The sequence below is a fragment of the Octopus sinensis genome, linkage group LG21, assembly GCF_006345805.1.
Source record: "Octopus sinensis linkage group LG21, ASM634580v1, whole genome shotgun sequence".
Taxonomy (NCBI): Eukaryota; Metazoa; Mollusca; class Cephalopoda; order Octopoda; family Octopodidae; genus Octopus; species Octopus sinensis.
Window position 1 is genome coordinate 25,307,500 of NC_043017.1, and position 13,833 is coordinate 25,321,332.

General features: G+C 39.9%; 1 protein-coding gene across 1 annotated transcript in view; it reads left to right on the forward strand.

Annotated features, from left to right (window-relative positions):
- The window catches only part of LOC115222960 (mitogen-activated protein kinase kinase kinase 7), a 187,274-nt gene that overhangs the window by 75,140 nt on the left and 98,301 nt on the right, over positions 1-13,833 (forward strand). The window lies entirely within an intron of this gene.

The following is a 13,833-nucleotide window of genomic DNA, read 5'->3' on the forward strand; positions in this document are numbered from 1 at the left end:
TGTGTCTGGGGAGAGTCATTTTCTTTTTGTGCCTTATTATAAAGAATCTTGCAAACCAAATCCAAAAACGAAATATAATAATATAAATAATATATAGATATATGCATGTCTATATACATATGTGTACATACCTATATATATATGTATATATACAAGCATATATAGGTACAGGACATCAAAAAACGTGGACAAAATGAGAAACGAGAACATAAAAAACAAAAACATAGAAAACCAACCTGTTTTTTTTGACAATGAAACCAAAACAAACAGAGAAACGAGACATGCAACATTAAGAACATGCCCTTCATCAGTTGTCCCCTATTTTATCTACTCCGCATTTATATTGTTGGTATTATGCAAAATTGTCGTAAGTTGAAATGTTGCCTTTACAGAAAATGAAAAAAATAGTTTTGCTGTTCCATTTCTTTTTACATTAGCAACAGTTTAAGCTTAACAATAATACTTTGTTGGATGCATGGAATTTTAACTGCATGGCATGTATGATATTTTCAGTCAGAAATACTTTTGCAAAACTGTCATTTGTGGGGCTTATTACATTTTCGGAAAATCAGAAGCAGCTGCAGATGTGATTGCTTGACCAAAGTAACTGGCCATTGCAGGCAAAATGAAATATTGAAATAAACACATTTGGCCAAATTTGGATGTTTGACATAATAGCAACGATATATATATATATATATATATATATATATATATAGTTAATCCAAACAAGAAAACACAAAAAAGCAAAAAAAACACAGCAAGGCGAGGACGTGGAACAAATAAAGTATTATTGGACGCTCAGGAAGGAAGGGAAGAAGGAGGGTTTAACATTTCGAGCGGAGCTCTTCGTCGGAAACATAGGAGAAGGAAAGATCCCGAGAAGGGAAGACAGAGGAAAAAAAATCGGCAGCGGTACTCATGAGGTCACACACACACACACACACACACACATATATATATATATATATATATATAAATACACACACATACACAAATATGAAATAGAAGTAGCACTAGTGTAATAAACATTATAAATTGCATACTTAATGTTACATGCGTTGTGTCATGTCAAATTGCAGCCTGCCAGAAATACATGCTACATATATGTGAAGGCGCATATATGTGGTATTATTTAAAACAGCTTGATTGGCTCCATGCTACTTAAAGTCTCACAGGCCTCTAACAGAAGCCTGTTTCTTACAGGCTTTAGATTACCAAATACATACAGGGCTTGTGCACAGTTTCTGTTTATCAAATTCCTTTCATTAAACATTGGTTTCAGAAGAAGACACCTGCTGCAAGTACAATGGCAGTGGAATCAAACCTGGAATTTTACCTTTAGAAAGCAGACACCTCAACCACATTGCTATCTATAGAGAGAAAAAGATATACCCTTTTACTTGTTTCAGTCATTTGACTGCGGCCATGCTGGAGCACTGCCTTTAATCGAGCAACTCGACCCCGGGACTTATTCTTTTGTAAGCCCAGTACTTATTCTATCGGTCTCTTTTGCCGAACCGCTAAGTAACGGAGACATAAACACACCAGCATTGGTCGTCAAGCAATGCTAGGGGGACAAACACACACACGCATATATATATATATACATATATACGACAGGCTTCTTTCAGTTTCCATCTACCAAATGCACTCACAAGGCTTTGGTCCGCCCGAGGCTATAGTAGAAGACACTTGCCCAAGGTGCCACGCAGTGGGACTGAACCCGGAACCATGTGGTTGGTAAACAAGCTACTTACCACACGGCCACTCCTGTGCCTCTATGTTTTTTTTTTTATAAAAATACCCCCCTTAAATATATGAATAAATAGCAAAATAGAAAATTACCTTAAGCAATCACAAGATCTCTGCATTCCATAAGTGAACTACAATAACCACAAGCCATTGAAATTAGTTATTCAAAGAAGCAGTAGAAGAAACTTATAAAACAGCAAGTCTTCTTTGCTCTGAATAAGTAATGACCGGAATCAGTTTACTGAGTTTGGTTGTCAAGTTAAAGACAACCGAATCATTTGAGAATGGCGTTTCGTCTCTTTTCCATTTTTTTTTTGTGTTTTTGACAAAAATTTCAAAGACAATACAGCTGAGACAATATTCAAAGCAGGTGAATAAAGACTCATAAGGCTCACCAGTAAGAATGAAGTTTGTGGGTTGATGTAAGTAGGTAGGGTGTCGGGCTCTTGATCAAGAAGTTGTGGGTTCGATTCCTGAACTGGGTAGTACACTGTGTCCTTGATTAACCCATTAAGTCCCACTGTCCTAGAAATAGGACACTAAATGAGAACATTAAATAAACTATATCACATTGTCTCAGTGTCGTCGAGGTCCACTTTGCCTTTCATCCTTTTGGGGTCGATAAATTAAGTACCAGTTACGCACTGGGGGTCGATGTAATCGACTTAATCCCTTTGTCTGTCCTTGTTTGTCCCCTCTGTGTTTAGCCCTTGTGGGTAGTAAAGAAATATATTTATAGAACATCGAGTATTTCCATTATTACTCGAAGTAAAGGAGTTTTGATAATTATTGTTTTCATTTTAACCTATTTTCAATCATTTGTAAAAATTTAAAAGTAATATTCAGAAATTTAAGTATCTGGGACTTGATGGGTTAAGCCACATCACTTTGAACTGCTCTTGTCTAATCAGGTTTATAAATAGCCCCTCTCTTTCTCTTTTTTCTTTCTCTGAGCGTCTTATTAAATGAAAAAAAATGACCATCCCTGAAATACAACAATATCTGTTTCAATACAGGATTTCACATCAAGGATCTTGCAACACGAATTCATAGAGACATAACAATGACAATAGTCCTTGGATGCATGTGTGTGGTAAATTTTTGGAAGCTTGGTTAGAGGGAGAATAAAGGGAAAAGGGAAAGGAAGACAAAAAGGACAGGAAACAAAGAAAGAAAGTGAAAAAAAAAAAATGTAAGCAAAGGTGCATGGCTTAGTGGTTAGGGTGTTGGACTCATGATCGTGAGATTGTGGTTTCGGTTCCTAGACTGGACAATGCATTGTATTCTTGATCAAAACATCATTTCAAGTTGTTCCAGTCTACTCAGCTGGTAAAAAGGAGTAATTCTGTGAGGGACTGGTGTTCTGTCCAGGGATGAATATATATGTCAGAGAAACCGAGAAACCAGCCATGGGCCCCTTACAGCTGAAAATGAGTATCAACCTAGTGCTGATGCAGCCCTCTCACCCTTTGGCTGTCACATTCTTGACGTTCCCCTGGGTCAGAGTGTAGAGGTGCATGGCTTAGTGGTTAGGGTGTTGGACTCATGATCGTGAGATGGTGGTTTCGATTCCTGGACTAGGTAACATGTAGTGTTCTTGAGCAAAACACTTCATTTCATGTTGCTCCAGTTCCCTCAGCTGGCAAAAATGTGTTATCCTGTGATGGACCAGTGTCCCATCTGGGTGGGGAATATATACACCATGGGAACCAGGAAACTGGCCCTTGTCAGTTGATATGACTCAAAAAGGTAACTTTACCCTTCCTTTACCTTTACCCTGGGTCAGAGTGGGAGGACAGAGTGGACACCTTTGCTTGTGATTACACACTCTGTCTCTCTCTCTATCTTTGTCTTGCTCTCTCCATCAGTCTTGTATCTTCTCTACAGCAAGACACCTGTTTCTGTCCTTCTGTCACACCCTAATCTCCCCCTCCATCATGCTCTCCCCCTCCATCATGCCCTCCCCTTCCTTCATGCCCTCCCCCTCCATCATGCCTTTCCCCTCCATCACTCTGTCCATCTGTCCCTCTCTACCTACTTATCTGCCTATCTACCTATCTACTTACCTACTTAGCCAACTGTCTTGCCTGTCTTAAAAGATCTTTGTCTTGCAAGTTACTTGGTGACCTCACTGGTGCTGGTGCCATGTAAAAGAATCCAGTCAACTCTATAAGGTGGTTGGCATTAGGAAGGGCATCCAGCCATAAAAACCATGCCGAAACAGACCTTGTCAGTACTGGTTCCACATGAAAAGCACCCTGTCCACTCTGAAAAGCGTTTGGCATTACGAAGGGCATCCAGCCCTAAAACCTATGCAAAACAGTGAAACCTGGTGCAGTCTTCTGGTTTGCCAGCTCCCGTCAAACTGTCCAACCCATGCCAGCATGGAAAATAGGCATTAAATGATGATATATATATATATATTATTATCGTGCTAGTAGGGTGCCAAGAGCACCACCCGAGTGTGATTGTTACCAAAGCAGCCAACTGTCTTTCGTGCCAGTGGCACATAAAAGGGCACGATTTGAGCATGATCATTACCAAAGTCACCTTACTGGCACCTGTGCTGGTGGCATGTGTAAAAGGATTCGAGTGAGATCGTTGCCAGTACCGCCTGACTGGCCCCTGTGCCGGTGGCATGCGAAAAGCACCCACTACACTCACGGAGTGGTTGGCGTTAGGAAGGGAATCCAGCTGTAGAAACTCTGCCAAATCAAGACTGGAGCCTGGTGCAGCCATCTGGTTCACCAGCCCTTAGTCAAAATCGTCCAAAATCGTCCAACCCATGCTAGCATGGAAAGCGGATGTTAAATGATGATGATGAATGATGATATATATGTATATAGGTGTCCACTCTGTCCTCCCACTCTGACCCAGGGTAAAGGTAAAGGAAGGGTAAAGTTACCTTTAGGCGCAGGAGTGGCTGTTTGGTAAGTAGCTTGCTAACCAACCACATGGTTCCGGGTTCAGTCCCACTGCGTGGCATCTTGGGCAAGTGTCTTCTGCTATAGCCCTGGGCCGACCAATGCCTTGTGAGTGGATTTGGTAGACGGAAACTGAAAGAAGCCTGTCGTATATATGTATATATATATATAAGTGTGTGTGAATATGTTTGTGTGTCTGTGTTTGTTCCCCTAGCATTGCTTGACAACCGATGCTGGTGTGTTTATGTCCCCGTTACTTAGCGGTTCGGCAAAAGAGACCGATAGAATAAGTACTGGGCTTACAAAAGAATAAGTCCCGGGGTCGATTTGCTCGATTAAAAGGCGGTGCTCCAGCATGGCCGCAGTCAAATGACTGAAACAAGTAAAAGAGAGTAAAGAGTATGTTTCATTACACAGTACTTCCTGGAAAACCAAGTTTGGCACGTTTGTTTTTTTTTTCCCCTTCTCACCTTGTCAGAATTCTACTTGTTTCTCCTCATTTCTATATTCCAGTCTCAGCGAGTTCCTGTGAACCGTTGTTATTTCTCATTCGCACCAGTCTCTCGCAATTCCACTCGGATTTATTACAAAAACATAAGATTTCTGCTTACATTTCTCTTATTTCCCCGTTGCCGAGCAACTGTTAGAAAACATTACAACAAGACTGATCACATGATCACATACACATTATATATATATAATATATAATGTATATATAATTGTATATATATATAATGTATATATAATGTATATATAATTGTATATATATATATATATATATATATATGCATACTTATAATGTGTATGTATATATGTATGTTTGTATGTGTATGTGTGTGTACGTGTGTACGCACATACATATAATGTATAGATGTATATAAATGTATATATGTCTGTATACATGTGTGCATATATGTGTGTGTATGTATGTGTGTGTATATATATATATATATATATATGCATACTTATAATGTGTATGTATATATGTATGTTTGTATCTGTATGTGGTTTATATATATATATATATATATATATATATATATATATATATATATATGTATATATAAACATCTGATTCCATCAGATTGAGCTGTCTGATGGATCGCCCACCAAAAAACAGAAGAATTTCCAAAATAATTTTTTCTCTCCATCTTGTAATTTTCATTGGCTTTTGGAAGTATTTTGGTGAGAAACAACAACCAAAAAATATATCTTTGAACTTTATATATTTTTTCTTCTCGTTAGATTATTTTAATAATTATTAAAGTCACTCACCTTTGTTGATTTTTGCTCTTGTTGTCTTTTAAACGATTTCTTTTCTTCTTCTCTTATTGGATCGGCTTCTGTGAGTTTACCTTTATTTAATGTTTCTGTTGTGTGACATTTTGCTGGTCTAGGTTGTGTGTGTGTTTTTTTGTTTTTGTTTTCTCTTTTCTTCTGTCATTGTTTCTTTTTTTTTGCGTAGAATTTTTTTTTTGTCTTTTTGCTGCAGACGAAAAAACATTTTTTTTTTTCATGTTTGAAAAGAAAATTCTATATCTCACATTTTAAAACATAATTTTTAAACACATCTGAGTTGGAGGACAAATATGAATATAAACTACACACATTCACATATACATACATATGCGTGCGCATGCGTACACACATACACACACAAACATACATATATACATACACATTATAAGTATGCATAAGACATATATACATTTATATACATCTATACATTATATGTATGTGTGCACACACATACACATACAAACATACATATATACATACACATTATAAGTATACATACATATATATATATATATAAATATATATACACACACACATGTATGTACACATGTATACAGACATATATACATGTAATACATCTATACATTATATGTATGTATACATACACATATATGCACACACATACATTATATATATATATATACACACACACACATGCACACACATTATATGTATTTATATATGCATATATATATATATATATATATATATACACACACACACAAACACACACACATATATACATGTACATATATGTACATGTATACATATGTATATATACATATACATATATACATGTATACATATGTATATACATATGTATATGTGTGTATATTTATATATATATATATATATATGTGAATGAAAAAATGCCAATAACAGAATTTCAAATGAAATAAAAAAAATCCTCAACAAACGCACAAACAGTGAAAGTGAAATGTCTAATAGATATCCATGTGTCAAAATTTATCAAAAGTAAAGTAGTTTGATGTCTGAGACAATTATAATAATATAATGACAGAAGCGAATTACGAAAGAAAAAAAATGAAATATTAAATCAAATCAAAATTATTACCAGAGTTGAAATAATTTCTTTTGTATTGAAAAATATAATACTTCACTGCTTTTCAATAACCATGGTAACCAAAAAGTATATTTTATTACAAAAAGCATTGATGGATAGAAAACAAAATGCTGGCAGACAGTTGTCTTCATATGTCTCTGTGCCTTTCTGCCTGGCTATCTACCTTACCCAGAATCTTGCTTATCTACCTACCTGCTTAATCTACTTGCTGATCTGCCTACTTGCATACCTACCAACCTACCTGTCTAGTTGGCTCCCTCTGTCCCCTCTCCTTCCCTTGGCTCCATCACTCCCCCTCCATCATGCTCCCCCACCTCCGTCACACCCTCCCCCTCTGTCACTCCCTCACTCTCCGTCAGTCTGTCCATCCATCCATCCGTCCCTCTGTCCATCCGTCCCTCTGTCCATCTGTCCCTCTGTCCATCTGTCCCTCTGTCCATCCGTCCCTCTGACCAACTGTCCCTCTGTCCATCCGTCCATCTGTCCATCTGTCCATCCATCCCTCTGTCCATCCGTCCCTCTGTCCATCCGTCCCTCTGTCCATCCGTCCGTCTGTCCCTCTGTCCATCCATCCCTCTGGGGTCGATGTAATCGACTTAATCCCTTTGTCTGTCCTTGTTTATCCCCTCTATGTTTAGCCCCTTGTGGGTAGTAAAGAAATAGGTATTTCGTTTGTCTTTACGTTCTGAGTTCAAATTCTGCCGAGGTCGACTTTGCCTTTCATCCTTTCGGGGTTGATAAATAAAGTACCAGTTTCGCACTGGGGTCGATGTAATCGACTTAATCCCTTTGTCTGACCTTGTTTGTCCCCTCTATGTTTAGCCCCTTGTGGGTAGTAAAGAAATAGGTATTTCGTTTGTCTTTACGTTCTGAGTTCAAATTCCGCAGAGGTCGACTGTGCCTTTCATCCTTTCGGGGTCGATAAATTAAGTACCAGTTACGCACTGGGGTCGATGTAATCGACTTAATACCTATGTCTGTCTTTGTTTGCCCCCTCTATGTTTAGCCCCTTGTGGGCAATAAAGAAATATATATTCACTGTCTTTCTTTTGATTTCTCTTTTATTTTCTTCACAAATTCCCAACACTGTGTGTGTGTGTATGTGTATGTGTGTGTGTGTGTGTGCATGACTTCATGTGTTCTCTATTATTTAAAAAAAATTATTTGAATTCTTCCTTCTAAGAAATGAGCTGGTTTCTAACAAAAAACACAAAGTATTGGAATTTAGATGACAGAAACAACGTTAGTATTTGGACTTGAGAAATGTCTGGCGTAATTTTACCGTTTTGCTTTCAAGTTGTATTTGTGATCTGCAAATTAGTTGGTCAATTTCTGTTTTTTTAGGAAAACTCCAGCTTATCCAGATTGTCATTTAGGCATTTACTCCAAAAACTAAGCACACACCAATTATTATTCATGTAAACGTGAGTTTATAATCCGGGTATCGAAGCTGACGGTTTCGAAGTAGTTTGTCTGTAGTTTATTCTCTTTCTGTTTGATTTCTGAAGTAGTATTCACATCAGCAGAGCAACTGACCTTTATGATGGCGCATAATTTTTCTTGCCTGTACCAAGCAATTGTACCTAACCTGTTAGGTTTGCACTTGATTTTGTGTGTGTGTCTGTGTGTGTTTCGTCATCATTTTAATGTCCACTTTTCCCGTGTTTGCATGTGTCGGACAGAATATATTGAGGCAGATTTTCTGAAGCTGGATGCTCTTCCTGTTGCTCGCCCTCGCTTGTTTTCAAGCAAGGTAATACTTCCCCATGACCACATATGGTGCAGAACATTCAATATAGATGGTACTGCTTGTATGACTGTGACGATGATTTCACAACCATCATGTGATGTCATGACAAGGAGACGCAAACATACACACACTTCCATACATGTATACATGTGCATATATGTTTCTTTATTACCCACAAGGGGCTAAACATAGAGGGGACAAACAAGGACAGACAAACGGATTGAGATGATTACATCGACCCCAGTGCTTAACTGGCACTTAATTTATCGACCCCGAAAGGATGAAAGGCAAAGTCGACCTCTGTGGAATTTGAACTCAGAATGTAACGACAGACGAAATACCTATTTCTTTATTGTCCACAAGGGGCTAAACACAGACGAAATACCTATTTCTTTATTGCCCACAAGGGGCTAAACATAGAGGGGACAAACAAGGACAGACAAACGGATTAAGACGATTACATCGACCCCAGTGCTTAACTGGCGCTTAATTTATCGACCCCGAAAGGATGAAAGGCAAAGTCGACCTCTGGGAATTTGAACTCAGAATGTAACGACAGACGAAATACCTATTTCTTTATACCACACAAGGGGCCTAAACCAGAGGGGACAAACAGGGACAGACATAGGTATTAAGTTGATTACATTGACCCCAATGCGTCACTGGTATTTAATTTATCGACCTCGAAAGGATTGAAGGCAAAGTCGACCTCTGCGGATTTGAACTCAGAATGTAACGACAGACGAAATACCTATTTCTTTATTACCCACAAGGGGCCTAAACACAGAGGGGACAAACAAGGACAGACATAGGTATTAAGTTGATTACATTGACCCCAATGCGTCACTGGTATTTAATTTATCGACCCCGAAAGGATGAAAGGCAAAGTCGACCTCTGCGGAATTTGAACTCAGAATGTAACGACAGACGAAATACCTATTTCTTTATTACCCACAAGGGGCCTAAACACAGAGGGGACAAACAAGGACAGACAAACGGATTAAGACGATTACATCGACCCCAGTGCTTAACTGGCACTTAATTTATCGACCCCGAAAGGATGAAAGGCAAAGTCGACCTCGGCGGAATTTGAAATCAGAACATAACGGGAGATGAAATACCTATTTCTTTATTGCCCACAAGGGGCCTAAACACAGAGGGGACAAACAAGGACAGACATAGGTATTAAGTTGATTACATTGACCCCAATGCGTCACTGGTATTTAATTTATCGACCTCGAAAGGATGAAAGGCAAAGTCGACCTCGGCGGAATTTGAAATCAGAACGTAACGGGAGATGAAATACGGCTACGCATTTCACCCGACGTGCTAACGGTTCTGCCAGCTCGCCACCTTAACATGTGCATATATGTTTCTTTATTACTCACAAAGGGGCTAAACACAGAGGGGGGACAAACAAGGACAGACATAGGTATTAAGTTGATACATTGACCCCAATGCGTCACTGGTATTTAATTTATCGACCTCGAAAGGATGTTGAAAGGCAAAGTCGCCTCGGCGGAATTTGAAATCAGAACGTAACGGGAGATGAATCGGGGCTACGCATTTCGCCCGACGTGCTAACGGTTCTGCCAGCTCGCCACCTTATACATGTGCATATATGTTTCTTTATTACCCACAAGGGGCTAAAATAGAGGGGACAACAAGGACAGACAAACGGATTGAGATGATTACATCGACCCCAGTGCTTAACTGGCGCTTAATTTATCGACCCCGAAATGATGAAAGGCAAAGTCGACCTCTGCGGAATTTGAACTCAGAATGTAACGACAGACGAAATACCTATTTTTTATTACCCACAAGGGGCCTAAACACAGAGGGGACAAACAAGGACAGACATAGGTATTAAGTTGATTACATTGACCCCAATGCGTCACTGGTATTTAATTTATCGACCTCGAAAGGATGAAAGGCAAAGTCGACCTCGGCGGAATTTGAAATCAGAACGTAACGGGAGATGAAATACGGCTACGCATTTCGCCCGACGTGCTAACGGTTCTGCCAGCTCGCCACCTTATACATGTGCATATATGTTTCTTTATTACTCACAAGGGGCTAAACACAGAGGGGACAAACAAGGACAGACATAGGTATTAAGTTGATTACATTGACCCCAATGCGTCACTGGTATTTAATTTATCGACCTCGAAAGGATGAAAGGCAAAGTCGACCTCGGCGGAATTTGAAATCAGAACGTAACGGGAGATGTAATACGGCTACGCATTTCGCCCGACGTGCTAACGGTTCTGCCAGCTCGCCACCTTATACATGTGCATATATGTTTCTTTATTACCCACAAGGGGCTAAACATAGAGGGGACAAACAAGGACAGACAAACGGATTGAGATGATTACATCGACCCCAGTGCTTAACTGGCGCTTAATTTATCGACCCCGAAATGATGAAAGGCAAAGTCGACCTCTGCGGAATTTGAACTCAGAATGTAACGACAGACGAAATACCTATTTCTTTATTACCCACAAGGGGCCTAAACACAGAGGGGACAAACAAGGACAGACATAGGTATTAAGTTGATTACATTGACCCCAATGCGTCACTGGTATTTAATTTATCGACCTCGAAAGGATGAAAGGCAAAGTCGACCTCGGCGGAATTTGAAATCAGAACATAACGGGAGATGAAATACAGCTACGCATTTCGTCCGACGTGCTAACGGTTCTGCCAGCTCGCCACCTTATACATGTGCATATATGTCACACATACACACACACATATGTTAAGCTTCTTTCAGCAAATGCCTTTGTGGGGACCTTCTGAAAATTCGTGAAAGGATCAGATAAAGACAGCTCCAACTATTTGGTCACTGCATGTGCCACCCTGAACTGGTAGCATCCAAATTAGCCATGTGGAACCTAATTCATGTTAATGTAAGAAGTGGAAAATGTTATCACATTTACACTGACCACTTGATTGCAGACATTGGCCTGGACTGTATCCAGGACCTCGAGACAGTGATGATGAACCAAAGAGTGTGGTAGGTGGACTTTGTTGCTGCAACCCAGGTTGGTACCTGGCCATAGATAGATATGGCTTATACAAACTTTAGGTTAGTTCCAATATATCTGTGAAATATTTTAACTTCTAAAGCAGTTTCACTGCAGGTGGGTAGGTAGGTAGGTATGTAGGTAGATAGATTGGCAAGCAGGCAGATAGGCAAGTAGGTGGGTAGGTAGGTGGGTAGGTAGGTGGGTAGGTAGGTGGATAGGTATGTATGTAGGTAGATAGATAGGCAAGCAGGCTGATAGGCAAGTAGGTAGGTAGATAGGTATGTATGTAGGTAGATAGATAGGCAAGCAGGCTGATAGGCAAGTAGGTAGGTAGATAGGTATGTATGTAGGTAGATAGATAGGCAAGCGGGAAGATAGGCAAGTAGGTAGGTAGATAAGCAGGTTGTTGGGTAAGGTAGATAGCTAGCTAGGCAGAAAGGCACATAGGTAGATAGACATCTGAAGACAGATGTCTGCCAGTTTTTTTCTTCTGTATCCATCAATTCTTCTAAAGCAATTTCAGCTGGAGAAATGATTCCCACTTATGGCAAAGGTGCAGTCACACCATTATCAGCTCTGTCTTGGCTGTCTAGATGCATTTCTGGCTTATTACACCTTCCTCTTTGATAGAGAATTCTTTCCTCTCCATGGTAAACTGCAGTAAAAATTGGCTTTAAAAATTAAAATATACTGTTTACTGTTTTACTTGTTTCAGTCATTTGACTGCGGCCATGTTGGAGCACTGCCTTTAGTCGAGCAAGTCGACCCCGGGACTTATTCTTTGTAAGCCTAGTACTTATTCTATCGGTCTCTTTTGCCGAACCGCTAAGTTAAGGGGACGTAAACACACCAGCATTGGTTGTCAAGCGATGTTAGAGGGACAAACACAGACACACAAACACATACACACACACATATATATATATATATATATATATACATATATACGACAGGCTTCTTTCAGTTTCCGTCTACCAAATCCACTCACACGGCCATAGTAGAAGACACTTGCCCAGTGTTCCACGCAATGGGACTGAACCCAGAACCATGTGTTTGGTAAGCAAGCTACTTACCATACAGCTACCCCTGCGCCTATGTCGCAGACGTATTTGAACTAACCTGAACTTTATTTCCCCATCAATGCTTCATGCTGCTATGGTGTTGCTTATGCTGGTATCCCGTTGCGTCCAGTAACAGCTTAGCAGCTTGTCAAACGGTGATCGATAAAACGACTGTTTGAACGAACCGAGAGCTGTGGTCGATATTATTGACTGAAGCATAGAAGCCAAGCTCTTCAGCTGGCTGCATTCCAGTCACCGAAACCAGCCGAAGAATGAGCAGCGATATATTTATATGCATGAACGTGCCATGGCTATAAAATTTAACGGAAAGGTCAAAAGTCTGCGAAAAAACCAACAAACAAAAAACAAAAACAAAAACAACCGAAAAACAAATATAAATGCTGCCATTCAGTCACTATGATTTACTAATTCTCTTTCTACTGTTGCAATGATGACCACGACTACTACTACTACTACTACTACTACTACTACTACTCCCCCCGCTACTGTTGCTGCTAATAATACCATCACCACAACTAGTACTATTGTTATTATTATTATTATTATTATTATTACTACTATTACAACAACTTGTACCACCACCACCACCTCCACTACAACCACCGCTAACTACTTCTGCTACAACCACTGCTGCTACTGCCTCCAAAACCACCGGCGCCACTGCTGCCGTTGCTGCTGTTACCACTACTTGTACCACCACTACCATTGCTGCTACAGCTACTAGACATACCACCACCACCACAACTACTACCACCACCACTACCACTACTGGTCTATCACCACCATCACCACCACTACTACTACTACTACCACCACCACCACCACCACTGCTGCTGCAGCTACTACTAGCCGTACCACCACCACCACCACCACCACCACCACCACTACTACTACCACCACCACCACCACC